The sequence below is a fragment of the Schistocerca piceifrons genome, chromosome 1 (assembly GCF_021461385.2).
Source record: "Schistocerca piceifrons isolate TAMUIC-IGC-003096 chromosome 1, iqSchPice1.1, whole genome shotgun sequence".
In the NCBI taxonomy this organism is placed as follows: domain Eukaryota; kingdom Metazoa; phylum Arthropoda; class Insecta; order Orthoptera; family Acrididae; genus Schistocerca; species Schistocerca piceifrons.
Genome location: NC_060138.1, coordinates 457,179,949 through 457,205,592, shown reverse-complemented (window position 1 = coordinate 457,205,592; position 25,644 = coordinate 457,179,949). Strand labels below are relative to the sequence as shown.

General features: G+C 54.0%; 42 non-coding genes across 42 annotated transcripts; all 42 read left to right on the top strand.

Moving 5' to 3' along the window:
- Positions 1–54: 54 nt before the first annotated feature.
- On the top strand, positions 55–126 carry Trnah-gug. Its single transcript has one exon. It is a non-coding gene; the product is annotated as a tRNA-His (tRNA).
- A 747-nt stretch (positions 127–873) lies between these two features.
- Positions 874–955, top strand: Trnal-uag. The gene has a single exon. It is a non-coding gene; the product is annotated as a tRNA-Leu (tRNA).
- Positions 956–1,400: 445 nt separating this feature from the next.
- Positions 1,401–1,472, top strand: Trnae-cuc. The gene has a single exon. It is a non-coding gene; the product is annotated as a tRNA-Glu (tRNA).
- A 386-nt stretch (positions 1,473–1,858) lies between these two features.
- Trnah-gug lies at positions 1,859–1,930 on the top strand. The gene has a single exon. It is a non-coding gene; the product is annotated as a tRNA-His (tRNA).
- Positions 1,931–2,677: 747 nt separating this feature from the next.
- On the top strand, positions 2,678–2,759 carry Trnal-uag. Its single transcript has one exon. It is a non-coding gene; the product is annotated as a tRNA-Leu (tRNA).
- A 445-nt stretch (positions 2,760–3,204) lies between these two features.
- Positions 3,205–3,276, top strand: Trnae-cuc. The gene has a single exon. It is a non-coding gene; the product is annotated as a tRNA-Glu (tRNA).
- A 386-nt stretch (positions 3,277–3,662) lies between these two features.
- Positions 3,663–3,734, top strand: Trnah-gug. Its single transcript has one exon. It is a non-coding gene; the product is annotated as a tRNA-His (tRNA).
- A 747-nt stretch (positions 3,735–4,481) lies between these two features.
- Positions 4,482–4,563, top strand: Trnal-uag. Its single transcript has one exon. It is a non-coding gene; the product is annotated as a tRNA-Leu (tRNA).
- A 445-nt stretch (positions 4,564–5,008) lies between these two features.
- On the top strand, positions 5,009–5,080 carry Trnae-cuc. The gene has a single exon. It is a non-coding gene; the product is annotated as a tRNA-Glu (tRNA).
- Positions 5,081–5,466: 386 nt separating this feature from the next.
- Trnah-gug lies at positions 5,467–5,538 on the top strand. The gene has a single exon. It is a non-coding gene; the product is annotated as a tRNA-His (tRNA).
- Positions 5,539–6,285: 747 nt separating this feature from the next.
- Trnal-uag lies at positions 6,286–6,367 on the top strand. Its single transcript has one exon. It is a non-coding gene; the product is annotated as a tRNA-Leu (tRNA).
- A 445-nt stretch (positions 6,368–6,812) lies between these two features.
- Trnae-cuc lies at positions 6,813–6,884 on the top strand. The gene has a single exon. It is a non-coding gene; the product is annotated as a tRNA-Glu (tRNA).
- A 386-nt stretch (positions 6,885–7,270) lies between these two features.
- Positions 7,271–7,342, top strand: Trnah-gug. Its single transcript has one exon. It is a non-coding gene; the product is annotated as a tRNA-His (tRNA).
- Positions 7,343–8,089: 747 nt separating this feature from the next.
- Trnal-uag lies at positions 8,090–8,171 on the top strand. The gene has a single exon. It is a non-coding gene; the product is annotated as a tRNA-Leu (tRNA).
- A 445-nt stretch (positions 8,172–8,616) lies between these two features.
- Trnae-cuc lies at positions 8,617–8,688 on the top strand. The gene has a single exon. It is a non-coding gene; the product is annotated as a tRNA-Glu (tRNA).
- Positions 8,689–9,074: 386 nt separating this feature from the next.
- On the top strand, positions 9,075–9,146 carry Trnah-gug. Its single transcript has one exon. It is a non-coding gene; the product is annotated as a tRNA-His (tRNA).
- Positions 9,147–9,893: 747 nt separating this feature from the next.
- Trnal-uag lies at positions 9,894–9,975 on the top strand. The gene has a single exon. It is a non-coding gene; the product is annotated as a tRNA-Leu (tRNA).
- A 445-nt stretch (positions 9,976–10,420) lies between these two features.
- Positions 10,421–10,492, top strand: Trnae-cuc. The gene has a single exon. It is a non-coding gene; the product is annotated as a tRNA-Glu (tRNA).
- A 386-nt stretch (positions 10,493–10,878) lies between these two features.
- Trnah-gug lies at positions 10,879–10,950 on the top strand. Its single transcript has one exon. It is a non-coding gene; the product is annotated as a tRNA-His (tRNA).
- A 747-nt stretch (positions 10,951–11,697) lies between these two features.
- Positions 11,698–11,779, top strand: Trnal-uag. Its single transcript has one exon. It is a non-coding gene; the product is annotated as a tRNA-Leu (tRNA).
- Positions 11,780–12,224: 445 nt separating this feature from the next.
- Positions 12,225–12,296, top strand: Trnae-cuc. Its single transcript has one exon. It is a non-coding gene; the product is annotated as a tRNA-Glu (tRNA).
- A 386-nt stretch (positions 12,297–12,682) lies between these two features.
- Positions 12,683–12,754, top strand: Trnah-gug. Its single transcript has one exon. It is a non-coding gene; the product is annotated as a tRNA-His (tRNA).
- Positions 12,755–13,501: 747 nt separating this feature from the next.
- Trnal-uag lies at positions 13,502–13,583 on the top strand. Its single transcript has one exon. It is a non-coding gene; the product is annotated as a tRNA-Leu (tRNA).
- Positions 13,584–14,486: 903 nt separating this feature from the next.
- Trnah-gug lies at positions 14,487–14,558 on the top strand. The gene has a single exon. It is a non-coding gene; the product is annotated as a tRNA-His (tRNA).
- Positions 14,559–15,305: 747 nt separating this feature from the next.
- Positions 15,306–15,387, top strand: Trnal-uag. The gene has a single exon. It is a non-coding gene; the product is annotated as a tRNA-Leu (tRNA).
- A 445-nt stretch (positions 15,388–15,832) lies between these two features.
- On the top strand, positions 15,833–15,904 carry Trnae-cuc. The gene has a single exon. It is a non-coding gene; the product is annotated as a tRNA-Glu (tRNA).
- A 386-nt stretch (positions 15,905–16,290) lies between these two features.
- Trnah-gug lies at positions 16,291–16,362 on the top strand. Its single transcript has one exon. It is a non-coding gene; the product is annotated as a tRNA-His (tRNA).
- Positions 16,363–17,109: 747 nt separating this feature from the next.
- Positions 17,110–17,191, top strand: Trnal-uag. Its single transcript has one exon. It is a non-coding gene; the product is annotated as a tRNA-Leu (tRNA).
- A 445-nt stretch (positions 17,192–17,636) lies between these two features.
- On the top strand, positions 17,637–17,708 carry Trnae-cuc. The gene has a single exon. It is a non-coding gene; the product is annotated as a tRNA-Glu (tRNA).
- Positions 17,709–18,094: 386 nt separating this feature from the next.
- On the top strand, positions 18,095–18,166 carry Trnah-gug. Its single transcript has one exon. It is a non-coding gene; the product is annotated as a tRNA-His (tRNA).
- Positions 18,167–18,913: 747 nt separating this feature from the next.
- On the top strand, positions 18,914–18,995 carry Trnal-uag. The gene has a single exon. It is a non-coding gene; the product is annotated as a tRNA-Leu (tRNA).
- A 445-nt stretch (positions 18,996–19,440) lies between these two features.
- Trnae-cuc lies at positions 19,441–19,512 on the top strand. Its single transcript has one exon. It is a non-coding gene; the product is annotated as a tRNA-Glu (tRNA).
- Positions 19,513–19,898: 386 nt separating this feature from the next.
- On the top strand, positions 19,899–19,970 carry Trnah-gug. Its single transcript has one exon. It is a non-coding gene; the product is annotated as a tRNA-His (tRNA).
- Positions 19,971–20,717: 747 nt separating this feature from the next.
- Positions 20,718–20,799, top strand: Trnal-uag. The gene has a single exon. It is a non-coding gene; the product is annotated as a tRNA-Leu (tRNA).
- A 445-nt stretch (positions 20,800–21,244) lies between these two features.
- On the top strand, positions 21,245–21,316 carry Trnae-cuc. The gene has a single exon. It is a non-coding gene; the product is annotated as a tRNA-Glu (tRNA).
- A 386-nt stretch (positions 21,317–21,702) lies between these two features.
- Trnah-gug lies at positions 21,703–21,774 on the top strand. The gene has a single exon. It is a non-coding gene; the product is annotated as a tRNA-His (tRNA).
- Positions 21,775–22,521: 747 nt separating this feature from the next.
- On the top strand, positions 22,522–22,603 carry Trnal-uag. The gene has a single exon. It is a non-coding gene; the product is annotated as a tRNA-Leu (tRNA).
- Positions 22,604–22,886: 283 nt separating this feature from the next.
- Positions 22,887–22,958, top strand: Trnae-cuc. The gene has a single exon. It is a non-coding gene; the product is annotated as a tRNA-Glu (tRNA).
- Positions 22,959–23,344: 386 nt separating this feature from the next.
- On the top strand, positions 23,345–23,416 carry Trnah-gug. Its single transcript has one exon. It is a non-coding gene; the product is annotated as a tRNA-His (tRNA).
- Positions 23,417–24,163: 747 nt separating this feature from the next.
- On the top strand, positions 24,164–24,245 carry Trnal-uag. Its single transcript has one exon. It is a non-coding gene; the product is annotated as a tRNA-Leu (tRNA).
- A 283-nt stretch (positions 24,246–24,528) lies between these two features.
- Positions 24,529–24,600, top strand: Trnae-cuc. The gene has a single exon. It is a non-coding gene; the product is annotated as a tRNA-Glu (tRNA).
- A 386-nt stretch (positions 24,601–24,986) lies between these two features.
- On the top strand, positions 24,987–25,058 carry Trnah-gug. Its single transcript has one exon. It is a non-coding gene; the product is annotated as a tRNA-His (tRNA).
- The last annotated feature ends 586 nt before the right edge of the window (positions 25,059–25,644 follow it).

Below are 25,644 nucleotides of genomic sequence, written 5' to 3'. Positions count from 1 at the left end.
GTATCGCCACTTGCATTGCAGCCAGCTGTCTTCGCGGGCGCCTCCGTGGCCATGGCCGTGATCGTCTAGTGGTTAGGACATTGCGTTGTGGCCGCAATAACCCAGGTTCGAATCCTGGTCACGGCAATTTTGAAAGTTTTGCCTTGCTGCCGTTGCAATGGCGAGTACTCGAAATGACAGTACTCTCTTGATTTATTCACTCGTGCTCCGCAGGCCGCAGTTAGCACTACCACTTCATCCCCAACACGTAATGTCGCCTCCCAGAGCGCAGACGTCCGCTGCTCTCTGTAGTCGAAAAGGGCAGTCGTTTGAAGTGCGATGGATGAGCAGCCAGTCGCAGCAGAACAGGAAGCTGTGGCGTGCACTGTTTCTACAAATGCTAGGAACACTGGCGCACCAAGCAGCGCATGTAGCGTGGCCGAGCGCTTTAAGGCGCTGGTTTAAGGCACCAGTCTCTCTGTAGGCGCGGTTTCGAATCCCGTAGCTGCCGGGGGTTTTGATGTGATCGCGTTAACCTGCCGCTTTTCCTTCAAGTGTAACCTCCTTGAGCTCACATATGTTTGATACATGGAGCATTCTAACTCCGTCTGACAGTTACAGCTACGATACTTTAGTGGTTAAGGAAAGCCCAGGTTCGAAACCTGGTCACGGCACGAAAACGTCTCTTGACGCTGTCTCCTTAACTGCGACAGCTACAGACAAGTGGCGTCGCTACCATACGGCGGGCACGGCTTTTTCTTGCGTTGGATGGCCTAAAGAGACGCTTCCAGTGGGAGAGCAGTGGAAATACATGGCACGGCGATTGCCAAGATACTTCCATTTCGAAGTGATCTTTGTAGTACAAACGAAACGTTTTGCCGCTGCTGGTCCAACGGTAACGTGGCCGAGCGGTCTAAGGCGCTGGTTTTAGGCACCAGTCTCTCCGGAGGCGTGGGTTCGAATCCCACCGTTGCCACTTTTTACGTCTCATTTTTGTGCCGTTGCGGTGTGTTCTCGTGGGGTAGGACGCAGCTCTTGTGACGCGCGTGTTGTGTAGGTAGCGTGGCCGAGCGGTCTAAGGCGCTGGTTTCAGGCACCATTCTCTTCGGAGGCGTGGGTTCCAATCCCACAGCTGCCGAACGTGTAATGTTTCCTGTGTCGAAGGCAGATGCACTCATTGCCCGCAAAGGAAACAACACAACAACGCGTGAGCGTGTGCTTGGTGAATTGTCGTAGAACAGTGCGTGGTGCAACGACAGGATTTGTAGGCACCTTTTGCTCTCATCATTGCTGGCGTTCGTCTCCACGAAATGCGTCCGGAGCACGCCGTTCTATAACGCGAGAGAGTGGATTTTTTACAGTTGTCGTCACTTAACCGTGGGCGGCTGCTGCGTTCGCTGGAAAGAGCACTTCCGTCGTTATCCGGTTTGGTCTAGTGGCTAGGATACCTGGCTCTCAACGAGGAGGCCCGGGTTCGATTCCCGGTACCGGACTTGCGCGTTTTTCTTGCTCCTCCTATGCGACTTGTCTCGACTTTGCTCGACTGACGCTACGCTGACGCGTGCAGAAAGCTACGTTAAGTATGACTCGCGGCAACACCTGACGGCGAGAGAGATGCGGCGTCTATCCACTTGTTATCGAGCCACATACCGGTACCTGTAGTCAAGAGGCTTGGAGGACTGCAAGACATTGCCACGGAGGTGAATGCAGCTAACCACTGTAGTTAGAGTCCTGACAGCGCAGGCACGTTCATTTGCTCGTATACATGTGATGGAGACCGTGTCTGACACTGCTGTGGCGTACACCTTGGCCTAGGCTTTGCTGGGTATCGCCACTTGCATTGCAGCCAGCTGCCTTCGCGGGCGCCTCCGTGGCCATGGCCGTGATCGTCTAGTGGTTAGGACATTGCGTTGTGGCCGCAATAACCCAGGTTCGAATCCTGGTCACGGCAATTTTGAAAGTTTTGCCTTGCTGCCGTTGCAATGGCGAGTACTCGAAATGACAGTACTCTCTTGATTTTTTCACTCGTGTTCCGCAGGCCGCAGTTAGCACTACCACTTCATCCCCAACACGTAATGTCGCCTCCCAGAGCGCAGACGTCCGCTGCTCTCTGTAGTCGAAAAGGGCAGTCGTTTGAAGTGCGATGGATGAGCAGCCAGTCGCAGCAGAACAGGAAGCTGTGGCGTGCACTGTTTCTACAAATGCTAGGAACACTGGCGCACCAAGCAGCGCATGTAGCGTGGCCGAGCGCTTTAAGGCGCTGGTTTAAGGCACCAGTCTCTCTGTAGGCGCGGTTTCGAATCCCGTAGCTGCCGGGGGTTTTGATGTGATCGCGTTAACCTGCCGCTTTTCCTTCAAGTGTAACCTCCTTGAGCTCACATATGTTTGATACATGGAGCATTCTAACTCCGTCTGACAGTTACAGCTACGATACTTTAGTGGTTAAGGAAAGCCCAGGTTCGAAACCTGGTCACGGCACGAAAACGTCTCTTGACGCTGTCTCCTTAACTGCGACAGCTACAGACAAGTGGCGTCGCTACCATACGGCGGGCACGGCTTTTTCTTGCGTTGGATGGCCTAAAGAGACGCTTCCAGTGGGAGAGCAGTGGAAATACATGGCACGGCGATTGCCAAGATACTTCCATTTCGAAGTGATCTTTGTAGTACAAACGAAACGTTTTGCCGCTGCTGGTCCAACGGTAACGTGGCCGAGCGGTCTAAGGCGCTGGTTTTAGGCACCAGTCTCTCCGGAGGCGTGGGTTCGAATCCCACCGTTGCCACTTTTTACGTCTCATTTTTGTGCCGTTGCGGTGTGTTCTCGTGGGGTAGGACGCAGCTCTTGTGACGCGCGTGTTGTGTAGGTAGCGTGGCCGAGCGGTCTAAGGCGCTGGTTTCAGGCACCATTCTCTTCGGAGGCGTGGGTTCCAATCCCACAGCTGCCGAACGTGTAATGTTTCCTGTGTCGAAGGCAGATGCACTCATTGCCCGCAAAGGAAACAACACAACAACGCGTGAGCGTCTGCTTGGTGAATTGTCGTAGAACAGTGCGTGGTGCAACGACAGGATTTGTAGGCACCTTTTGCTCTCATCATTGCTGGCGTTCGTCTCCACGAAATGCGTCCGGAGCACGCCGTTCTATAACGCGAGAGAGTGGATTTTTTACAGTTGTCGTCAGTTAACCGTGGGCGGCTGCTGCGTTCGCTGGAAAGAGCACTTCCGTCGTTATCCGGTTTGGTCTAGTGGCTAGGATACCTGGCTCTCAACGAGGAGGCCCGGGTTCGATTCCCGGTACCGGACTTGCGCGTTTTTCTTGCTCCTCCTATGCGACTTGTCTCGACTTTGCTCGACTGACGCTACGCTGACGCGTGCAGAAAGCTACGTTAAGTATGACTCGCGGCAACACCTGACGGCGAGAGAGATGCGGCGTCTATCCACTTGTTATCGAGCCACATACCGGTACCTGTAGTCAAGAGGCTTGGAGGACTGCAAGACATTGCCACGGAGGTGAATGCAGCTAACCACTGTAGTTAGAGTCCTGACAGCGCAGGCACGTTCATTTGCTCGTATACATGTGATGGAGACCGTGTCTGACACTGCTGTGGCGTACACCTTGGCCTAGGCTTTGCTGGGTATCGCCACTTGCATTGCAGCCAGCTGTCTTCGCGGGCGCCTCCGTGGCCATGGCCGTGATCGTCTAGTGGTTAGGACATTGCGTTGTGGCCGCAATAACCCAGGTTCGAATCCTGGTCACGGCAATTTTGAAAGTTTTGCCTTGCTGCCGTTGCAATGGCGAGTACTCGAAATGACAGTACTCTCTTGATTTATTCACTCGTGCTCCGCAGGCCGCAGTTAGCACTACCACTTCATCCCCAACACGTAATGTCGCCTCCCAGAGCGCAGACGTCCGCTGCTCTCTGTAGTCGAAAAGGGCAGTCGTTTGAAGTGCGATGGATGAGCAGCCAGTCGCAGCAGAACAGGAAGCTGTGGCGTGCACTGTTTCTACAAATGCTAGGAACACTGGCGCACCAAGCAGCGCATGTAGCGTGGCCGAGCGCTTTAAGGCGCTGGTTTAAGGCACCAGTCTCTCTGTAGGCGCGGTTTCGAATCCCGTAGCTGCCGGGGGTTTTGATGTGATCGCGTTAACCTGCCGCTTTTCCTTCAAGTGTAACCTCCTTGAGCTCACATATGTTTGATACATGGAGCATTCTAACTCCGTCTGACAGTTACAGCTACGATACTTTAGTGGTTAAGGAAAGCCCAGGTTCGAAACCTGGTCACGGCACGAAAACGTCTCTTGACGCTGTCTCCTTAACTGCGACAGCTACAGACAAGTGGCGTCGCTACCATACGGCGGGCACGGCTTTTTCTTGCGTTGGATGGCCTAAAGAGACGCTTCCAGTGGGAGAGCAGTGGAAATACATGGCACGGCGATTGCCAAGATACTTCCATTTCGAAGTGATCTTTGTAGTACAAACGAAACGTTTTGCCGCTGCTGGTCCAACGGTAACGTGGCCGAGCGGTCTAAGGCGCTGGTTTTAGGCACCAGTCTCTCCGGAGGCGTGGGTTCGAATCCCACCGTTGCCACTTTTTACGTCTCATTTTTGTGCCGTTGCGGTGTGTTCTCGTGGGGTAGGACGCAGCTCTTGTGACGCGCGTGTTGTGTAGGTAGCGTGGCCGAGCGGTCTAAGGCGCTGGTTTCAGGCACCATTCTCTTCGGAGGCGTGGGTTCCAATCCCACAGCTGCCGAACGTGTAATGTTTCCTGTGTCGAAGGCAGATGCACTCATTGCCCGCAAAGGAAACAACACAACAACGCGTGAGCGTGTGCTTGGTGAATTGTCGTAGAACAGTGCGTGGTGCAACGACAGGATTTGTAGGCACCTTTTGCTCTCATCATTGCTGGCGTTCGTCTCCACGAAATGCGTCCGGAGCACGCCGTTCTATAACGCGAGAGAGTGGATTTTTTACAGTTGTCGTCACTTAACCGTGGGCGGCTGCTGCGTTCGCTGGAAAGAGCACTTCCGTCGTTATCCGGTTTGGTCTAGTGGCTAGGATACCTGGCTCTCAACGAGGAGGCCCGGGTTCGATTCCCGGTACCGGACTTGCGCGTTTTTCTTGCTCCTCCTATGCGACTTGTCTCGACTTTGCTCGACTGACGCTACGCTGACGCGTGCAGAAAGCTACGTTAAGTATGACTCGCGGCAACACCTGACGGCGAGAGAGATGCGGCGTCTATCCACTTGTTATCGAGCCACATACCGGTACCTGTAGTCAAGAGGCTTGGAGGACTGCAAGACATTGCCACGGAGGTGAATGCAGCTAACCACTGTAGTTAGAGTCCTGACAGCGCAGGCACGTTCATTTGCTCGTATACATGTGATGGAGACCGTGTCTGACACTGCTGTGGCGTACACCTTGGCCTAGGCTTTGCTGGGTATCGCCACTTGCATTGCAGCCAGCTGCCTTCGCGGGCGCCTCCGTGGCCATGGCCGTGATCGTCTAGTGGTTAGGACATTGCGTTGTGGCCGCAATAACCCAGGTTCGAATCCTGGTCACGGCAATTTTGAAAGTTTTGCCTTGCTGCCGTTGCAATGGCGAGTACTCGAAATGACAGTACTCTCTTGATTTTTTCACTCGTGTTCCGCAGGCCGCAGTTAGCACTACCACTTCATCCCCAACACGTAATGTCGCCTCCCAGAGCGCAGACGTCCGCTGCTCTCTGTAGTCGAAAAGGGCAGTCGTTTGAAGTGCGATGGATGAGCAGCCAGTCGCAGCAGAACAGGAAGCTGTGGCGTGCACTGTTTCTACAAATGCTAGGAACACTGGCGCACCAAGCAGCGCATGTAGCGTGGCCGAGCGCTTTAAGGCGCTGGTTTAAGGCACCAGTCTCTCTGTAGGCGCGGTTTCGAATCCCGTAGCTGCCGGGGGTTTTGATGTGATCGCGTTAACCTGCCGCTTTTCCTTCAAGTGTAACCTCCTTGAGCTCACATATGTTTGATACATGGAGCATTCTAACTCCGTCTGACAGTTACAGCTACGATACTTTAGTGGTTAAGGAAAGCCCAGGTTCGAAACCTGGTCACGGCACGAAAACGTCTCTTGACGCTGTCTCCTTAACTGCGACAGCTACAGACAAGTGGCGTCGCTACCATACGGCGGGCACGGCTTTTTCTTGCGTTGGATGGCCTAAAGAGACGCTTCCAGTGGGAGAGCAGTGGAAATACATGGCACGGCGATTGCCAAGATACTTCCATTTCGAAGTGATCTTTGTAGTACAAACGAAACGTTTTGCCGCTGCTGGTCCAACGGTAACGTGGCCGAGCGGTCTAAGGCGCTGGTTTTAGGCACCAGTCTCTCCGGAGGCGTGGGTTCGAATCCCACCGTTGCCACTTTTTACGTCTCATTTTTGTGCCGTTGCGGTGTGTCCTCGTGGGGTAGGACGCAGCTCTTGTGACGCGCGTGTTGTGTAGGTAGCGTGGCCGAGCGGTCTAAGGCGCTGGTTTCAGGCACCATTCTCTTCGGAGGCGTGGGTTCCAATCCCACAGCTGCCGAACGTGTAATGTTTCCTGTGTCGAAGGCAGATGCACTCATTGCCCGCAAAGGAAACAACACAACAACGCGTGAGCGTCTGCTTGGTGAATTGTCGTAGAACAGTGCGTGGTGCAACGACAGGATTTGTAGGCACCTTTTGCTCTCATCATTGCTGGCGTTCGTCTCCACGAAATGCGTCCGGAGCACGCCGTTCTATAACGCGAGAGAGTGGATTTTTTACAGTTGTCGTCAGTTAACCGTGGGCGCCTGCTGCGTTCGCTGGAAAGAGCACTTCCGTCGTTATCCGGTTTGGTCTAGTGGCTAGGATACCTGGCTCTCAACGAGGAGGCCCGGGTTCGATTCCCGGTACCGGACTTGCGCGTTTTTCTTGCTCCTCCTATGCGACTTGTCTCGACTTTGCTCGACTGACGCTACGCTGACGCGTGCAGAAAGCTACGTTAAGTATGACTCGCGGCAACACCTGACGGCGAGAGAGATGCGGCGTCTATCCACTTGTTATCGAGCCACATACCGGTACCTGTAGTCAAGAGGCTTGGAGGACTGCAAGACATTGCCACGGAGGTGAATGCAGCTAACCACTGTAGTTAGAGTCCTGACAGCGCAGGCACGTTCATTTGCTCGTATACATGTGATGGAGACCGTGTCTGACACTGCTGTGGCGTACACCTTGGCCTAGGCTTTGCTGGGTATCGCCACTTGCATTGCAGCCAGCTGCCTTCGCGGGCGCCTCCGTGGCCATGGCCGTGATCGTCTAGTGGTTAGGACATTGCGTTGTGGCCGCAATAACCCAGGTTCGAATCCTGGTCACGGCAATTTTGAAAGTTTTGCCTTGCTGCCGTTGCAATGGCGAGTACTCGAAATGACAGTACTCTCTTGATTTTTTCACTCGTGTTCCGCAGGCCGCAGTTAGCACTACCACTTCATCCCCAACACGTAATGTCGCCTCCCAGAGCGCAGACGTCCGCTGCTCTCTGTAGTCGAAAAGGGCAGTCGTTTGAAGTGCGATGGATGAGCAGCCAGTCGCAGCAGAACAGGAAGCTGTGGCGTGCACTGTTTCTACAAATGCTAGGAACACTGGCGCACCAAGCAGCGCATGTAGCGTGGCCGAGCGCTTTAAGGCGCTGGTTTAAGGCACCAGTCTCTCTGTAGGCGCGGTTTCGAATCCCGTAGCTGCCGGGGGTTTTGATGTGATCGCGTTAACCTGCCGCTTTTCCTTCAAGTGTAACCTCCTTGAGCTCACATATGTTTGATACATGGAGCATTCTAACTCCGTCTGACAGTTACAGCTACGATACTTTAGTGGTTAAGGAAAGCCCAGGTTCGAAACCTGGTCACGGCACGAAAACGTCTCTTGACGCTGTCTCCTTAACTGCGACAGCTACAGACAAGTGGCGTCGCTACCATACGGCGGGCACGGCTTTTTCTTGCGTTGGATGGCCTAAAGAGACGCTTCCAGTGGGAGAGCAGTGGAAATACATGGCACGGCGATTGCCAAGATACTTCCATTTCGAAGTGATCTTTGTAGTACAAACGAAACGTTTTGCCGCTGCTGGTCCAACGGTAACGTGGCCGAGCGGTCTAAGGCGCTGGTTTTAGGCACCAGTCTCTCCGGAGGCGTGGGTTCGAATCCCACCGTTGCCACTTTTTACGTCTCATTTTTGTGCCGTTGCGGTGTGTCCTCGTGGGGTAGGACGCAGCTCTTGTGACGCGCGTGTTGTGTAGGTAGCGTGGCCGAGCGGTCTAAGGCGCTGGTTTCAGGCACCATTCTCTTCGGAGGCGTGGGTTCCAATCCCACAGCTGCCGAACGTGTAATGTTTCCTGTGTCGAAGGCAGATGCACTCATTGCCCGCAAAGGAAACAACACAACAACGCGTGAGCGTCTGCTTGGTGAATTGTCGTAGAACAGTGCGTGGTGCAACGACAGGATTTGTAGGCACCTTTTGCTCTCATCATTGCTGGCGTTCGTCTCCACGAAATGCGTCCGGAGCACGCCGTTCTATAACGCGAGAGAGTGGATTTTTTACAGTTGTCGTCAGTTAACCGTGGGCGGCTGCTGCGTTCGCTGGAAAGAGCACTTCCGTCGTTATCCGGTTTGGTCTAGTGGCTAGGATACCTGGCTCTCAACGAGGAGGCCCGGGTTCGATTCCCGGTACCGGACTTGCGCGTTTTTCTTGCTCCTCCTATGCGACTTGTCTCGACTTTGCTCGACTGACGCTACGCTGACGCGTGCAGAAAGCTACGTTAAGTATGACTCGCGGCAACACCTGACGGCGAGAGAGATGCGGCGTCTATCCACTTGTTATCGAGCCACATACCGGTACCTGTAGTCAAGAGGCTTGGAGGACTGCAAGACATTGCCACGGAGGTGAATGCAGCTAACCACTGTAGTTAGAGTCCTGACAGCGCAGGCACGTTCATTTGCTCGTATACATGTGATGGAGACCGTGTCTGACACTGCTGTGGCGTACACCTTGGCCTAGGCTTTGCTGGGTATCGCCACTTGCATTGCAGCCAGCTGCCTTCGCGGGCGCCTCCGTGGCCATGGCCGTGATCGTCTAGTGGTTAGGACATTGCGTTGTGGCCGCAATAACCCAGGTTCGAATCCTGGTCACGGCAATTTTGAAAGTTTTGCCTTGCTGCCGTTGCAATGGCGAGTACTCGAAATGACAGTACTCTCTTGATTTTTTCACTCGTGTTCCGCAGGCCGCAGTTAGCACTACCACTTCATCCCCAACACGTAATGTCGCCTCCCAGAGCGCAGACGTCCGCTGCTCTCTGTAGTCGAAAAGGGCAGTCGTTTGAAGTGCGATGGATGAGCAGCCAGTCGCAGCAGAACAGGAAGCTGTGGCGTGCACTGTTTCTACAAATGCTAGGAACACTGGCGCACCAAGCAGCGCATGTAGCGTGGCCGAGCGCTTTAAGGCGCTGGTTTAAGGCACCAGTCTCTCTGTAGGCGCGGTTTCGAATCCCGTAGCTGCCGGGGGTTTTGATGTGATCGCGTTAACCTGCCGCTTTTCCTTCAAGTGTAACCTCCTTGAGCTCACATATGTTTGATACATGGAGCATTCTAACTCCGTCTGACAGTTACAGCTACGATACTTTAGTGGTTAAGGAAAGCCCAGGTTCGAAACCTGGTCACGGCACGAAAACGTCTCTTGACGCTGTCTCCTTAACTGCGACAGCTACAGACAAGTGGCGTCGCTACCATACGGCGGGCACGGCTTTTTCTTGCGTTGGATGGCCTAAAGAGACGCTTCCAGTGGGAGAGCAGTGGAAATACATGGCACGGCGATTGCCAAGATACTTCCATTTCGAAGTGATCTTTGTAGTACAAACGAAACGTTTTGCCGCTGCTGGTCCAACGGTAACGTGGCCGAGCGGTCTAAGGCGCTGGTTTTAGGCACCAGTCTCTCCGGAGGCGTGGGTTCGAATCCCACCGTTGCCACTTTTTACGTCTCATTTTTGTGCCGTTGCGGTGTGTCCTCGTGGGGTAGGACGCAGCTCTTGTGACGCGCGTGTTGTGTAGGTAGCGTGGCCGAGCGGTCTAAGGCGCTGGTTTCAGGCACCATTCTCTTCGGAGGCGTGGGTTCCAATCCCACAGCTGCCGAACGTGTAATGTTTCCTGTGTCGAAGGCAGATGCACTCATTGCCCGCAAAGGAAACAACACAACAACGCGTGAGCGTCTGCTTGGTGAATTGTCGTAGAACAGTGCGTGGTGCAACGACAGGATTTGTAGGCACCTTTTGCTCTCATCATTGCTGGCGTTCGTCTCCACGAAATGCGTCCGGAGCACGCCGTTCTATAACGCGAGAGAGTGGATTTTTTACAGTTGTCGTCAGTTAACCGTGGGCGGCTGCTGCGTTCGCTGGAAAGAGCACTTCCGTCGTTATCCGGTTTGGTCTAGTGGCTAGGATACCTGGCTCTCAACGAGGAGGCCCGGGTTCGATTCCCGGTACCGGACTTGCGCGTTTTTCTTGCTCCTCCTATGCGACTTGTCTCGACTTTGCTCGACTGACGCTACGCTGACGCGTGCAGAAAGCTACGTTAAGTATGACTCGCGGCAACACCTGACGGCGAGAGAGATGCGGCGTCTATCCACTTGTTATCGAGCCACATACCGGTACCTGTAGTCAAGAGGCTTGGAGGACTGCAAGACATTGCCACGGAGGTGAATGCAGCTAACCACTGTAGTTAGAGTCCTGACAGCGCAGGCACGTTCATTTGCTCGTATACATGTGATGGAGACCGTGTCTGACACTGCTGTGGCGTACACCTTGGCCTAGGCTTTGCTGGGTATCGCCACTTGCATTGCAGCCAGCTGCCTTCGCGGGCGCCTCCGTGGCCATGGCCGTGATCGTCTAGTGGTTAGGACATTGCGTTGTGGCCGCAATAACCCAGGTTCGAATCCTGGTCACGGCAATTTTGAAAGTTTTGCCTTGCTGCCGTTGCAATGGCGAGTACTCGAAATGACAGTACTCTCTTGATTTTTTCACTCGTGTTCCGCAGGCCGCAGTTAGCACTACCACTTCATCCCCAACACGTAATGTCGCCTCCCAGAGCGCAGACGTCCGCTGCTCTCTGTAGTCGAAAAGGGCAGTCGTTTGAAGTGCGATGGATGAGCAGCCAGTCGCAGCAGAACAGGAAGCTGTGGCGTGCACTGTTTCTACAAATGCTAGGAACACTGGCGCACCAAGCAGCGCATGTAGCGTGGCCGAGCGCTTTAAGGCGCTGGTTTAAGGCACCAGTCTCTCTGTAGGCGCGGTTTCGAATCCCGTAGCTGCCGGGGGTTTTGATGTGATCGCGTTAACCTGCCGCTTTTCCTTCAAGTGTAACCTCCTTGAGCTCACATATGTTTGATACATGGAGCATTCTAACTCCGTCTGACAGTTACAGCTACGATACTTTAGTGGTTAAGGAAAGCCCAGGTTCGAAACCTGGTCACGGCACGAAAACGTCTCTTGACGCTGTCTCCTTAACTGCGACAGCTACAGACAAGTGGCGTCGCTACCATACGGCGGGCACGGCTTTTTCTTGCGTTGGATGGCCTAAAGAGACGCTTCCAGTGGGAGAGCAGTGGAAATACATGGCACGGCGATTGCCAAGATACTTCCATTTCGAAGTGATCTTTGTAGTACAAACGAAACGTTTTGCCGCTGCTGGTCCAACGGTAACGTGGCCGAGCGGTCTAAGGCGCTGGTTTTAGGCACCAGTCTCTCCGGAGGCGTGGGTTCGAATCCCACCGTTGCCACTTTTTACGTCTCATTTTTGTGCCGTTGCGGTGTGTCCTCGTGGGGTAGGACGCAGCTCTTGTGACGCGCGTGTTGTGTAGGTAGCGTGGCCGAGCGGTCTAAGGCGCTGGTTTCAGGCACCATTCTCTTCGGAGGCGTGGGTTCCAATCCCACAGCTGCCGAACGTGTAATGTTTCCTGTGTCGAAGGCAGATGCACTCATTGCCCGCAAAGGAAACAACACAACAACGCGTGAGCGTCTGCTTGGTGAATTGTCGTAGAACAGTGCGTGGTGCAACGACAGGATTTGTAGGCACCTTTTGCTCTCATCATTGCTGGCGTTCGTCTCCACGAAATGCGTCCGGAGCACGCCGTTCTATAACGCGAGAGAGTGGATTTTTTACAGTTGTCGTCAGTTAACCGTGGGCGGCTGCTGCGTTCGCTGGAAAGAGCACTTCCGTCGTTATCCGGTTTGGTCTAGTGGCTAGGATACCTGGCTCTCAACGAGGAGGCCCGGGTTCGATTCCCGGTACCGGACTTGCGCGTTTTTCTTGCTCCTCCTATGCGACTTGTCTCGACTTTGCTCGACTGACGCTACGCTGACGCGTGCAGAAAGCTACGTTAAGTATGACTCGCGGCAACACCTGACGGCGAGAGAGATGCGGCGTCTATCCACTTGTTATCGAGCCACATACCGGTACCTGTAGTCAAGAGGCTTGGAGGACTGCAAGACATTGCCACGGAGGTGAATGCAGCTAACCACTGTAGTTAGAGTCCTGACAGCGCAGGCACGTTCATTTGCTCGTATACATGTGATGGAGACCGTGTCTGACACTGCTGTGGCGTACACCTTGGCCTAGGCTTTGCTGGGTATCGCCACTTGCATTGCAGCCAGCTGCCTTCGCGGGCGCCTCCGTGGCCATGGCCGTGATCGTCTAGTGGTTAGGACATTGCGTTGTGGCCGCAATAACCCAGGTTCGAATCCTGGTCACGGCAATTTTGAAAGTTTTGCCTTGCTGCCGTTGCAATGGCGAGTACTCGAAATGACAGTACTCTCTTGATTTTTTCACTCGTGTTCCGCAGGCCGCAGTTAGCACTACCACTTCATCCCCAACACGTAATGTCGCCTCCCAGAGCGCAGACGTCCGCTGCTCTCTGTAGTCGAAAAGGGCAGTCGTTTGAAGTGCGATGGATGAGCAGCCAGTCGCAGCAGAACAGGAAGCTGTGGCGTGCACTGTTTCTACAAATGCTAGGAACACTGGCGCACCAAGCAGCGCATGTAGCGTGGCCGAGCGCTTTAAGGCGCTGGTTTAAGGCACCAGTCTCTCTGTAGGCGCGGTTTCGAATCCCGTAGCTGCCGGGGGTTTTGATGTGATCGCGTTAACCTGCCGCTTTTCCTTCAAGTGTAACCTCCTTGAGCTCACATATGTTTGATACATGGAGCATTCTAACTCCGTCTGACAGTTACAGCTACGATACTTTAGTGGTTAAGGAAAGCCCAGGTTCGAAACCTGGTCACGGCACGAAAACGTCTCTTGACGCTGTCTCCTTAACTGCGACAGCTACAGACAAGTGGCGTCGCTACCATACGGCGGGCACGGCTTTTTCTTGCGTTGGATGGCCTAAAGAGACGCTTCCAGTGGGAGAGCAGTGGAAATACATGGCACGGCGATTGCCAAGATACTTCCATTTCGAAGTGATCTTTGTAGTACAAACGAAACGTTTTGCCGCTGCTGGTCCAACGGTAACGTGGCCGAGCGGTCTAAGGCGCTGGTTTTAGGCACCAGTCTCTCCGGAGGCGTGGGTTCGAATCCCACCGTTGCCACTTTTTACGTCTCATTTTTGTGCCGTTGCGGTGTGTCCTCGTGGGGTAGGACGCAGCTCTTGTGACGCGCGTGTTGTGTAGGTAGCGTGGCCGAGCGGTCTAAGGCGCTGGTTTCAGGCACCATTCTCTTCGGAGGCGTGGGTTCCAATCCCACAGCTGCCGAACGTGTAATGTTTCCTGTGTCGAAGGCAGATGCACTCATTGCCCGCAAAGGAAACAACACAACAACGCGTGAGCGTCTGCTTGGTGAATTGTCGTAGAACAGTGCGTGGTGCAACGACAGGATTTGTAGGCACCTTTTGCTCTCATCATTGCTGGCGTTCGTCTCCACGAAATGCGTCCGGAGCACGCCGTTCTATAACGCGAGAGAGTGGATTTTTTACAGTTGTCGTCAGTTAACCGTGGGCGCCTGCTGCGTTCGCTGGAAAGAGCACTTCCGTCGTTATCCGGTTTGGTCTAGTGGCTAGGATACCTGGCTCTCAACGGGGAGGCCCGGGTTCGATTCCCGGTACCGGACTTGCGCGTTTTTCTTGCTCCTCCTATGCGACTTGTCTCGACTTTGCTCGACTGACGCTACGCTGACGCGTGCAGAAAGCTACGTTAAGTATGACTCGCGGCAACACCTGACGGCGAGAGAGATGCGGCGTCTATCCACTTGTTATCGAGCCACATACCGGTACCTGTAGTCAAGAGGCTTGGAGGACTGCAAGACATTGCCACGGAGGTGAATGCAGCTAACCACTGTAGTTAGAGTCCTGACAGCGCAGGCACGTTCATTTGCTCGTATACATGTGATGGAGACCGTGTCTGACACTGCTGTGGCGTACACCTTGGCCTAGGCTTTGCTGGGTATCGCCACTTGCATTGCAGCCAGCTGCCTTCGCGGGCGCCTCCGTGGCCATGGCCGTGATCGTCTAGTGGTTAGGACATTGCGTTGTGGCCGCAATAACCCAGGTTCGAATCCTGGTCACGGCAATTTTGAAAGTTTTGCCTTGCTGCCGTTGCAATGGCGAGTACTCGAAATGACAGTACTCTCTTGATTTTTTCACTCGTGTTCCGCAGGCCGCAGTTAGCACTACCACTTCATCCCCAACACGTAATGTCGCCTCCCAGAGCGCAGACGTCCGCTGCTCTCTGTAGTCGAAAAGGGCAGTCGTTTGAAGTGCGATGGATGAGCAGCCAGTCGCAGCAGAACAGGAAGCTGTGGCGTGCACTGTTTCTACAAATGCTAGGAACACTGGCGCACCAAGCAGCGCATGTAGCGTGGCCGAGCGCTTTAAGGCGCTGGTTTAAGGCACCAGTCTCTCTGTAGGCGCGGTTTCGAATCCCGTAGCTGCCGGGGGTTTTGATGTGATCGCGTTAACCTGCCGCTTTTCCTTCAAGTGTAACCTCCTTGAGCTCACATATGTTTGATACATGGAGCATTCTAACTCCGTCTGACAGTTACAGCTACGATACTTTAGTGGTTAAGGAAAGCCCAGGTTCGAAACCTGGTCACGGCACGAAAACGTCTCTTGACGCTGTCTCCTTAACTGCGACAGCTACAGACAAGTGGCGTCGCTACCATACGGCGGGCACGGCTTTTTCTTGCGTTGGATGGCCTAAAGAGACGCTTCCAGTGGGAGAGCAGTGGAAATACATGGCACGGCGATTGCCAAGATACTTCCATTTCGAAGTGATCTTTGTAGTACAAACGAAACGTTTTGCCGCTGCTGGTCCAACGGTAACGTGGCCGAGCGGTCTAAGGCGCTGGTTTTAGGCACCAGTCTCTCCGGAGGCGTGGGTTCGAATCCCACCGTTGCCACTTTTTACGTCTCATTTTTGTGCCGTTGCGGTGTGTCCTCGTGGGGTAGGACGCAGCTCTTGTGACGCGCGTGTTGTGTAGGTAGCGTGGCCGAGCGGTCTAAGGCGCTGGTTTCAGGCACCATTCTCTTCGGAGGCGTGGGTTCCAATCCCACAGCTGCCGAACGTGTAATGTTTCCTGTGTCGAAGGCAGATGCACTCATTGCCCGCAAAGGAAACAACACAACAACGCGTGAGCGTCTGCTTGGTGAATTGTCGTAGAACAGTGCGTGGTGCAACGACAGGATTTGTAGGCACCTTTTGCTCTCATCATTGCTGGCGTTCGTCTCCACGAAATGCGTCCGGAGCACGCCGTTCTATAACGCGAGAGAGTGGATTTTTTACAGTTGTCGTCAGTTAACCGTGGGCGGCTGCTGCGTTCGCTGGAAAGAGCACTTCCGTCGTTATCCGGTTTGGTCTAGTGGCTAGGATACCTGGCTCTCAACGAGGAGGCCCGGGTTCGATTCCCGGTACCGGACTTGCGCGTTTTTCTTGCTCCTCCTATGCGACTTGTCTCGACTTTGCTCGACTGACGCTACGCTGACGCGTGCAGAAAGCTACGTTAAGTATGACTCGCGGCAACACCTGACGGCGAGAGAGATGCGGCGTCTATCCACTTGTTATCGAGCCACATACCGGTACCTGTAGTCAAGAGGCTTGGAGGACTGCAAGACATTGCCACGGAGGTGAATGCAGCTAACCACTGTAGTTAGAGTCCTGACAGCGCAGGCACGTTCATTTGCTCGTATACATGTGATGGAGACCGTGTCTGACACTGCTGTGGCGTACACCTTGGCCTAGGCTTTGCTGGGTATCGCCACTTGCATTGCAGCCAGCTGCCTTCGCGGGCGCCTCCGTGGCCATGGCCGTGATCGTCTAGTGGTTAGGACATTGCGTTGTGGCCGCAATAACCCAGGTTCGAATCCTGGTCACGGCAATTTTGAAAGTTTTGCCTTGCTGCCGTTGCAATGGCGAGTACTCGAAATGACAGTACTCTCTTGATTTTTTCACTCGTGTTCCGCAGGCCGCAGTTAGCACTACCACTTCATCCCCAACACGTAATGTCGCCTCCCAGAGCGCAGACGTCCGCTGCTCTCTGTAGTCGAAAAGGGCAGTCGTTTGAAGTGCGATGGATGAGCAGCCAGTCGCAGCAGAACAGGAAGCTGTGGCGTGCACTGTTTCTACAAATGCTAGGAACACTGGCGCACCAAGCAGCGCATGTAGCGTGGCCGAGCGCTTTAAGGCGCTGGTTTAAGGCACCAGTCTCTCTGTAGGCGCGGTTTCGAATCCCGTAGCTGCCGGGGGTTTTGATGTGATCGCGTTAACCTGCCGCTTTTCCTTCAAGTGTAACCTCCTTGAGCTCACATATGTTTGATACATGGAGCATTCTAACTCCGTCTGACAGTTACAGCTACGATACTTTAGTGGTTAAGGAAAGCCCAGGTTCGAAACCTGGTCACGGCACGAAAACGTCTCTTGACGCTGTCTCCTTAACTGCGACAGCTACAGACAAGTGGCGTCGCTACCATACGGCGGGCACGGCTTTTTCTTGCGTTGGATGGCCTAAAGAGACGCTTCCAGTGGGAGAGCAGTGGAAATACATGGCACGGCGATTGCCAAGATACTTCCATTTCGAAGTGATCTTTGTAGTACAAACGAAACGTTTTGCCGCTGCTGGTCCAACGGTAACGTGGCCGAGCGGTCTAAGGCGCTGGTTTTAGGCACCAGTCTCTCCGGAGGCGTGGGTTCGAATCCCACCGTTGCCACTTTTTACGTCTCATTTTTGTGCCGTTGCGGTGTGTCCTCGTGGGGTAGGACGCAGCTCTTGTGACGCGCGTGTTGTGTAGGTAGCGTGGCCGAGCGGTCTAAGGCGCTGGTTTCAGGCACCATTCTCTTCGGAGGCGTGGGTTCCAATCCCACAGCTGCCGAACGTGTAATGTTTCCTGTGTCGAAGGCAGATGCACTCATTGCCCGCAAAGGAAACAACACAACAACGCGTGAGCGTCTGCTTGGTGAATTGTCGTAGAACAGTGCGTGGTGCAACGACAGGATTTGTAGGCACCTTTTGCTCTCATCATTGCTGGCGTTCGTCTCCACGAAATGCGTCCGGAGCACGCCGTTCTATAACGCGAGAGAGTGGATTTTTTACAGTTGTCGTCAGTTAACCGTGGGCGGCTGCTGCGTTCGCTGGAAAGAGCACTTCCGTCGTTATCCGGTTTGGTCTAGTGGCTAGGATACCTGGCTCTCAACGAGGAGGCCCGGGTTCGATTCCCGGTACCGGACTTGCGCGTTTTTCTTGCTCCTCCTATGCGACTTGTCTCGACTTTGCTCGACTGACGCTACGCTGACGCGTGCAGAAAGCTACGTTAAGTATGACTCGCGGCAACACCTGACGGCGAGAGAGATGCGGCGTCTATCCACTTGTTATCGAGCCACATACCGGTACCTGTAGTCAAGAGGCTTGGAGGACTGCAAGACATTGCCACGGAGGTGAATGCAGCTAACCACTGTAGTTAGAGTCCTGACAGCGCAGGCACGTTCATTTGCTCGTATACATGTGATGGAGACCGTGTCTGACACTGCTGTGGCGTACACCTTGGCCTAGGCTTTGCTGGGTATCGCCACTTGCATTGCAGCCAGCTGCCTTCGCGGGCGCCTCCGTGGCCATGGCCGTGATCGTCTAGTGGTTAGGACATTGCGTTGTGGCCGCAATAACCCAGGTTCGAATCCTGGTCACGGCAATTTTGAAAGTTTTGCCTTGCTGCCGTTGCAATGGCGAGTACTCGAAATGACAGTACTCTCTTGATTTTTTCACTCGTGTTCCGCAGGCCGCAGTTAGCACTACCACTTCATCCCCAACACGTAATGTCGCCTCCCAGAGCGCAGACGTCCGCTGCTCTCTGTAGTCGAAAAGGGCAGTCGTTTGAAGTGCGATGGATGAGCAGCCAGTCGCAGCAGAACAGGAAGCTGTGGCGTGCACTGTTTCTACAAATGCTAGGAACACTGGCGCACCAAGCAGCGCATGTAGCGTGGCCGAGCGCTTTAAGGCGCTGGTTTAAGGCACCAGTCTCTCTGTAGGCGCGGTTTCGAATCCCGTAGCTGCCGGGGGTTTTGATGTGATCGCGTTAACCTGCCGCTTTTCCTTCAAGTGTAACCTCCTTGAGCTCACATATGTTTGATACATGGAGCATTCTAACTCCGTCTGACAGTTACAGCTACGATACTTTAGTGGTTAAGGAAAGCCCAGGTTCGAAACCTGGTCACGGCACGAAAACGTCTCTTGACGCTGTCTCCTTAACTGCGACAGCTACAGACAAGTGGCGTCGCTACCATACGGCGGGCACGGCTTTTTCTTGCGTTGGATGGCCTAAAGAGACGCTTCCAGTGGGAGAGCAGTGGAAATACATGGCACGGCGATTGCCAAGATACTTCCATTTCGAAGTGATCTTTGTAGTACAAACGAAACGTTTTGCCGCTGCTGGTCCAACGGTAACGTGGCCGAGCGGTCTAAGGCGCTGGTTTTAGGCACCAGTCTCTCCGGAGGCGTGGGTTCGAATCCCACCGTTGCCACTTTTTACGTCTCATTTTTGTGCCGTTGCGGTGTGTCCTCGTGGGGTAGGACGCAGCTCTTGTGACGCGCGTGTTGTGTAGGTAGCGTGGCCGAGCGGTCTAAGGCGCTGGTTTCAGGCACCATTCTCTTCGGAGGCGTGGGTTCCAATCCCACAGCTGCCGAACGTGTAATGTTTCCTGTGTCGAAGGCAGATGCACTCATTGCCCGCAAAGGAAACAACACAACAACGCGTGAGCGTCTGCTTGGTGAATTGTCGTAGAACAGTGCGTGGTGCAACGACAGGATTTGTAGGCACCTTTTGCTCTCATCATTGCTGGCGTTCGTCTCCACGAAATGCGTCCGGAGCACGCCGTTCTATAACGCGAGAGAGTGGATTTTTTACAGTTGTCGTCAGTTAACCGTGGGCGGCTGCTGCGTTCGCTGGAAAGAGCACTTCCGTCGTTATCCGGTTTGGTCTAGTGGCTAGGATACCTGGCTCTCAACGAGGAGGCCCGGGTTCGATTCCCGGTACCGGACTTGCGCGTTTTTCTTGCTCCTCCTATGCGACTTGTCTCGACTTTGCTCGACTGACGCTACGCTGACGCGTGCAGAAAGCTACGTTAAGTATGACTCGCGGCAACACCTGACGGCGAGAGAGATGCGGCGTCTATCCACTTGTTATCGAGCCACATACCGGTACCTGTAGTCAAGAGGCTTGGAGGACTGCAAGACATTGCCACGGAGGTGAATGCAGCTAACCACTGTAGTTAGAGTCCTGACAGCGCAGGCACGTTCATTTGCTCGTATACATGTGATGGAGACCGTGTCTGACACTGCTGTGGCGTACACCTTGGCCTAGGCTTTGCTGGGTATCGCCACTTGCATTGCAGCCAGCTGCCTTCGCGGGCGCCTCCGTGGCCATGGCCGTGATCGTCTAGTGGTTAGGACATTGCGTTGTGGCCGCAATAACCCAGGTTCGAATCCTGGTCACGGCAATTTTGAAAGTTTTGCCTTGCTGCCGTTGCAATGGCGAGTACTCGAAATGACAGTACTCTCTTGATTTTTTCACTCGTGTTCCGCAGGCCGCAGTTAGCACTACCACTTCATCCCCAACACGTAATGTCGCCTCCCAGAGCGCAGACGTCCGCTGCTCTCTGTAGTCGAAAAGGGCAGTCGTTTGAAGTGCGATGGATGAGCAGCCAGTCGCAGCAGAACAGGAAGCTGTGGCGTGCACTGTTTCTACAAATGCTAGGAACACTGGCGCACCAAGCAGCGCATGTAGCGTGGCCGAGCGCTTTAAGGCGCTGGTTTAAGGCACCAGTCTCTCTGTAGGCGCGGTTTCGAATCCCGTAGCTGCCGGGGGTTTTGATGTGATCGCGTTAACCTGCCGCTTTTCCTTCAAGTGTAACCTCCTTGAGCTCACATATGTTTGATACATGGAGCATTCTAACTCCGTCTGACAGTTACAGCTACGATACTTTAGTGGTTAAGGAAAGCCCAGGTTCGAAACCTGGTCACGGCACGAAAACGTCTCTTGACGCTGTCTCCTTAACTGCGACAGCTACAGACAAGTGGCGTCGCTACCATACGGCGGGCACGGCTTTTTCTTGCGTTGGATGGCCTAAAGAGACGCTTCCAGTGGGAGAGCAGTGGAAATACATGGCACGGCGATTGCCAAGATACTTCCATTTCGAAGTGATCTTTGTAGTACAAACGAAACGTTTTGCCGCTGCTGGTCCAACGGTAACGTGGCCGAGCGGTCTAAGGCGCTGGTTTTAGGCACCAGTCTCTCCGGAGGCGTGGGTTCGAATCCCACCGTTGCCACTTTTTACGTCTCATTTTTGTGCCGTTGCGGTGTGTCCTCGTGGGGTAGGACGCAGCTCTTGTGACGCGCGTGTTGTGTAGGTAGCGTGGCCGAGCGGTCTAAGGCGCTGGTTTCAGGCACCATTCTCTTCGGAGGCGTGGGTTCCAATCCCACAGCTGCCGAACGTGTAATGTTTCCTGTGTCGAAGGCAGATGCACTCATTGCCCGCAAAGGAAACAACACAACAACGCGTGAGCGTCTGCTTGGTGAATTGTCGTAGAACAGTGCGTGGTGCAACGACAGGATTTGTAGGCACCTTTTGCTCTCATCATTGCTGGCGTTCGTCTCCACGAAATGCGTCCGGAGCACGCCGTTCTATAACGCGAGAGAGTGGATTTTTTACAGTTGTCGTCAGTTAACCGTGGGCGGCTGCTGCGTTCGCTGGAAAGAGCACTTCCGTCGTTATCCGGTTTGGTCTAGTGGCTAGGATACCTGGCTCTCAACGAGGAGGCCCGGGTTCGATTCCCGGTACCGGACTTGCGCGTTTTTCTTGCTCCTCCTATGCGACTTGTCTCGACTTTGCTCGACTGACGCTACGCTGACGCGTGCAGAAAGCTACGTTAAGTATGACTCGCGGCAACACCTGACGGCGAGAGAGATGCGGCGTCTATCCACTTGTTATCGAGCCACATACCGGTACCTGTAGTCAAGAGGCTTGGAGGACTGCAAGACATTGCCACGGAGGTGAATGCAGCTAACCACTGTAGTTAGAGTCCTGACAGCGCAGGCACGTTCATTTGCTCGTATACATGTGATGGAGACCGTGTCTGACACTGCTGTGGCGTACACCTTGGCCTAGGCTTTGCTGGGTATCGCCACTTGCATTGCAGCCAGCTGCCTTCGCGGGCGCCTCCGTGGCCATGGCCGTGATCGTCTAGTGGTTAGGACATTGCGTTGTGGCCGCAATAACCCAGGTTCGAATCCTGGTCACGGCAATTTTGAAAGTTTTGCCTTGCTGCCGTTGCAATGGCGAGTACTCGAAATGACAGTACTCTCTTGATTTTTTCACTCGTGTTCCGCAGGCCGCAGTTAGCACTACCACTTCATCCCCAACACGTAATGTCGCCTCCCAGAGCGCAGACGTCCGCTGCTCTCTGTAGTCGAAAAGGGCAGTCGTTTGAAGTGCGATGGATGAGCAGCCAGTCGCAGCAGAACAGGAAGCTGTGGCGTGCACTGTTTCTACAAATGCTAGGAACACTGGCGCACCAAGCAGCGCATGTAGCGTGGCCGAGCGCTTTAAGGCGCTGGTTTAAGGCACCAGTCTCTCTGTAGGCGCGGTTTCGAATCCCGTAGCTGCCGGGGGTTTTGATGTGATCGCGTTAACCTGCCGCTTTTCCTTCAAGTGTAACCTCCTTGAGCTCACATATGTTTGATACATGGAGCATTCTAACTCCGTCTGACAGTTACAGCTACGATACTTTAGTGGTTAAGGAAAGCCCAGGTTCGAAACCTGGTCACGGCACGAAAACGTCTCTTGACGCTGTCTCCTTAACTGCGACAGCTACAGACAAGTGGCGTCGCTACCATACGGCGGGCACGGCTTTTTCTTGCGTTGGATGGCCTAAAGAGACGCTTCCAGTGGGAGAGCAGTGGAAATACATGGCACGGCGATTGCCAAGATACTTCCATTTCGAAGTGATCTTTGTAGTACAAACGAAACGTTTTGCCGCTGCTGGTCCAACGGTAACGTGGCCGAGCGGTCTAAGGCGCTGGTTTTAGGCACCAGTCTCTCCGGAGGCGTGGGTTCGAATCCCACAGCTGCCGAACGTGTAATGTTTCCTGTGTCGAAGGCAGATGCACTCATTGCCCGCAAAGGAAACAACACAACAACGCGTGAGCGTCTGCTTGGTGAATTGTCGTAGAACAGTGCGTGGTGCAACGACAGGATTTGTAGGCACCTTTTGCTCTCATCATTGCTGGCGTTCGTCTCCACGAAATGCGTCCGGAGCACGCCGTTCTATAACGCGAGAGAGTGGATTTTTTACAGTTGTCGTCACTTAACCGTGGGCGGCTGCTGCGTTCGCTGGAAAGAGCACTTCCGTCGTTATCCGGTTTGGTCTAGTGGCTAGGATACCTGGCTCTCAACGAGGAGGCCCGGGTTCGATTCCCGGTACCGGACTTGCGCGTTTTTCTTGCTCCTCCTATGCGACTTGTCTCGACTTTGCTCGACTGACGCTACGCTGACGCGTGCAGAAAGCTACGTTAAGTATGACTCGCGGCAACACCTGACGGCGAGAGAGATGCGGCGTCTATCCACTTGTTATCGAGCCACATACCGGTACCTGTAGTCAAGAGGCTTGGAGGACTGCAAGACATTGCCACGGAGGTGAATGCAGCTAACCACTGTAGTTAGAGTCCTGACAGCGCAGGCACGTTCATTTGCTCGTATACATGTGATGGAGACCGTGTCTGACACTGCTGTGGCGTACACCTTGGCCTAGGCTTTGCTGGGTATCGCCACTTGCATTGCAGCCAGCTGTCTTCGCGGGCGCCTCCGTGGCCATGGCCGTGATCGTCTAGTGGTTAGGACATTGCGTTGTGGCCGCAATAACCCAGGTTCGAATCCTGGTCACGGCAATTTTGAAAGTTTTGCCTTGCTGCCGTTGCAATGGCGAGTACTCGAAATGACAGTACTCTCTTGATTTTTTCACTCGTGTTCCGCAGGCCGCAGTTAGCACTACCACTTCATCCCCAACACGTAATGTCGCCTCCCAGAGCGCAGACGTCCGCTGCTCTCTGTAGTCGAAAAGGGCAGTCGTTTGAAGTGCGATGGATGAGCAGCCAGTCGCAGCAGAACAGGAAGCTGTGGCGTGCACTGTTTCTACAAATGCTAGGAACACTGGCGCACCAAGCAGCGCATGTAGCGTGGCCGAGCGCTTTAAGGCGCTGGTTTAAGGCACCAGTCTCTCTGTAGGCGCGGTTTCGAATCCCGTAGCTGCCGGGGGTTTTGATGTGATCGCGTTAACCTGCCGCTTTTCCTTCAAGTGTAACCTCCTTGAGCTCACATATGTTTGATACATGGAGCATTCTAACTCCGTCTGACAGTTACAGCTACGATACTTTAGTGGTTAAGGAAAGCCCAGGTTCGAAACCTGGTCACGGCACGAAAACGTCTCTTGACGCTGTCTCCTTAACTGCGACAGCTACAGACAAGTGGCGTCGCTACCATACGGCGGGCACGGCTTTTTCTTGCGTTGGATGGCCTAAAGAGACGCTTCCAGTGGGAGAGCAGTGGAAATACATGGCACGGCGATTGCCAAGATACTTCCATTTCGAAGTGATCTTTGTAGTACAAACGAAACGTTTTGCCGCTGCTGGTCCAACGGTAACGTGGCCGAGCGGTCTAAGGCGCTGGTTTTAGGCACCAGTCTCTCCGGAGGCGTGGGTTCGAATCCCACAGCTGCCGAACGTGTAATGTTTCCTGTGTCGAAGGCAGATGCACTCATTGCCCGCAAAGGAAACAACACAACAACGCGTGAGCGTCTGCTTGGTGAATTGTCGTAGAACAGTGCGTGGTGCAACGACAGGATTTGTAGGCACCTTTTGCTCTCATCATTGCTGGCGTTCGTCTCCACGAAATGCGTCCGGAGCACGCCGTTCTATAACGCGAGAGAGTGGATTTTTTACAGTTGTCGTCACTTAACCGTGGGCGGCTGCTGCGTTCGCTGGAAAGAGCACTTCCGTCGTTATCCGGTTTGGTCTAGTGGCTAGGATACCTGGCTCTCAACGAGGAGGCCCGGGTTCGATTCCCGGTACCGGACTTGCGCGTTTTTCTTGCTCCTCCTATGCGACTTGTCTCGACTTTGCTCGACTGACGCTACGCTGACGCGTGCAGAAAGCTACGTTAAGTATGACTCGCGGCAACACCTGACGGCGAGAGAGATGCGGCGTCTATCCACTTGTTATCGAGCCACATACCGGTACCTGTAGTCAAGAGGCTTGGAGGACTGCAAGACATTGCCACGGAGGTGAATGCAGCTAACCACTGTAGTTAGAGTCCTGACAGCGCAGGCACGTTCATTTGCTCGTATACATGTGATGGAGACCGTGTCTGACACTGCTGTGGCGTACACCTTGGCCTAGGCTTTGCTGGGTATCGCCACTTGCATTGCAGCCAGCTGCCTTCGCGGGCGCCTCCGTGGCCATGGCCGTGATCGTCTAGTGGTTAGGACATTGCGTTGTGGCCGCAATAACCCAGGTTCGAATCCTGGTCACGGCAATTTTGAAAGTTTTGCCTTGCTGCCGTTGCAATGGCGAGTACTCGAAATGACAGTACTCTCTTGATTTTTTCACTCGTGTTCCGCAGGCCGCAGTTAGCACTACCACTTCATCCCCAACACGTAATGTCGCCTCCCAGAGCGCAGACGTCCGCTGCTCTCTGTAGTCGAAAAGGGCAGTCGTTTGAAGTGCGATGGATGAGCAGCCAGTCGCAGCAGAACAGGAAGCTGTGGCGTGCACTGTTTCTACAAATGCTAGGAACACTGGCGCACCAAGCAGCGCATGTAGCGTGGCCGAGCGCTTTAAGGCGCTGGTTTAAGGCACCAGTCTCTCTGTAGGCGCGGTTTCGAATCCCGTAGCTGCCGGGGGTTTTGATGTGATCGCGTTAACCTGCCGCTTTTCCTTCAAGTGTAACCTCCTTGAGCTCACATATGTTTGATACATGGAGCATTCTAACTCCGTCTGACAGTTACAGCTACGATACTTTAGTGGTTAAGGAAAGCCCAGGTTCGAAACCTGGTCACGGCACGAAAACGTCTCTTGACGCTGTCTCCTTAACTGCGACAGCTACAGACAAGTGGCGTCGC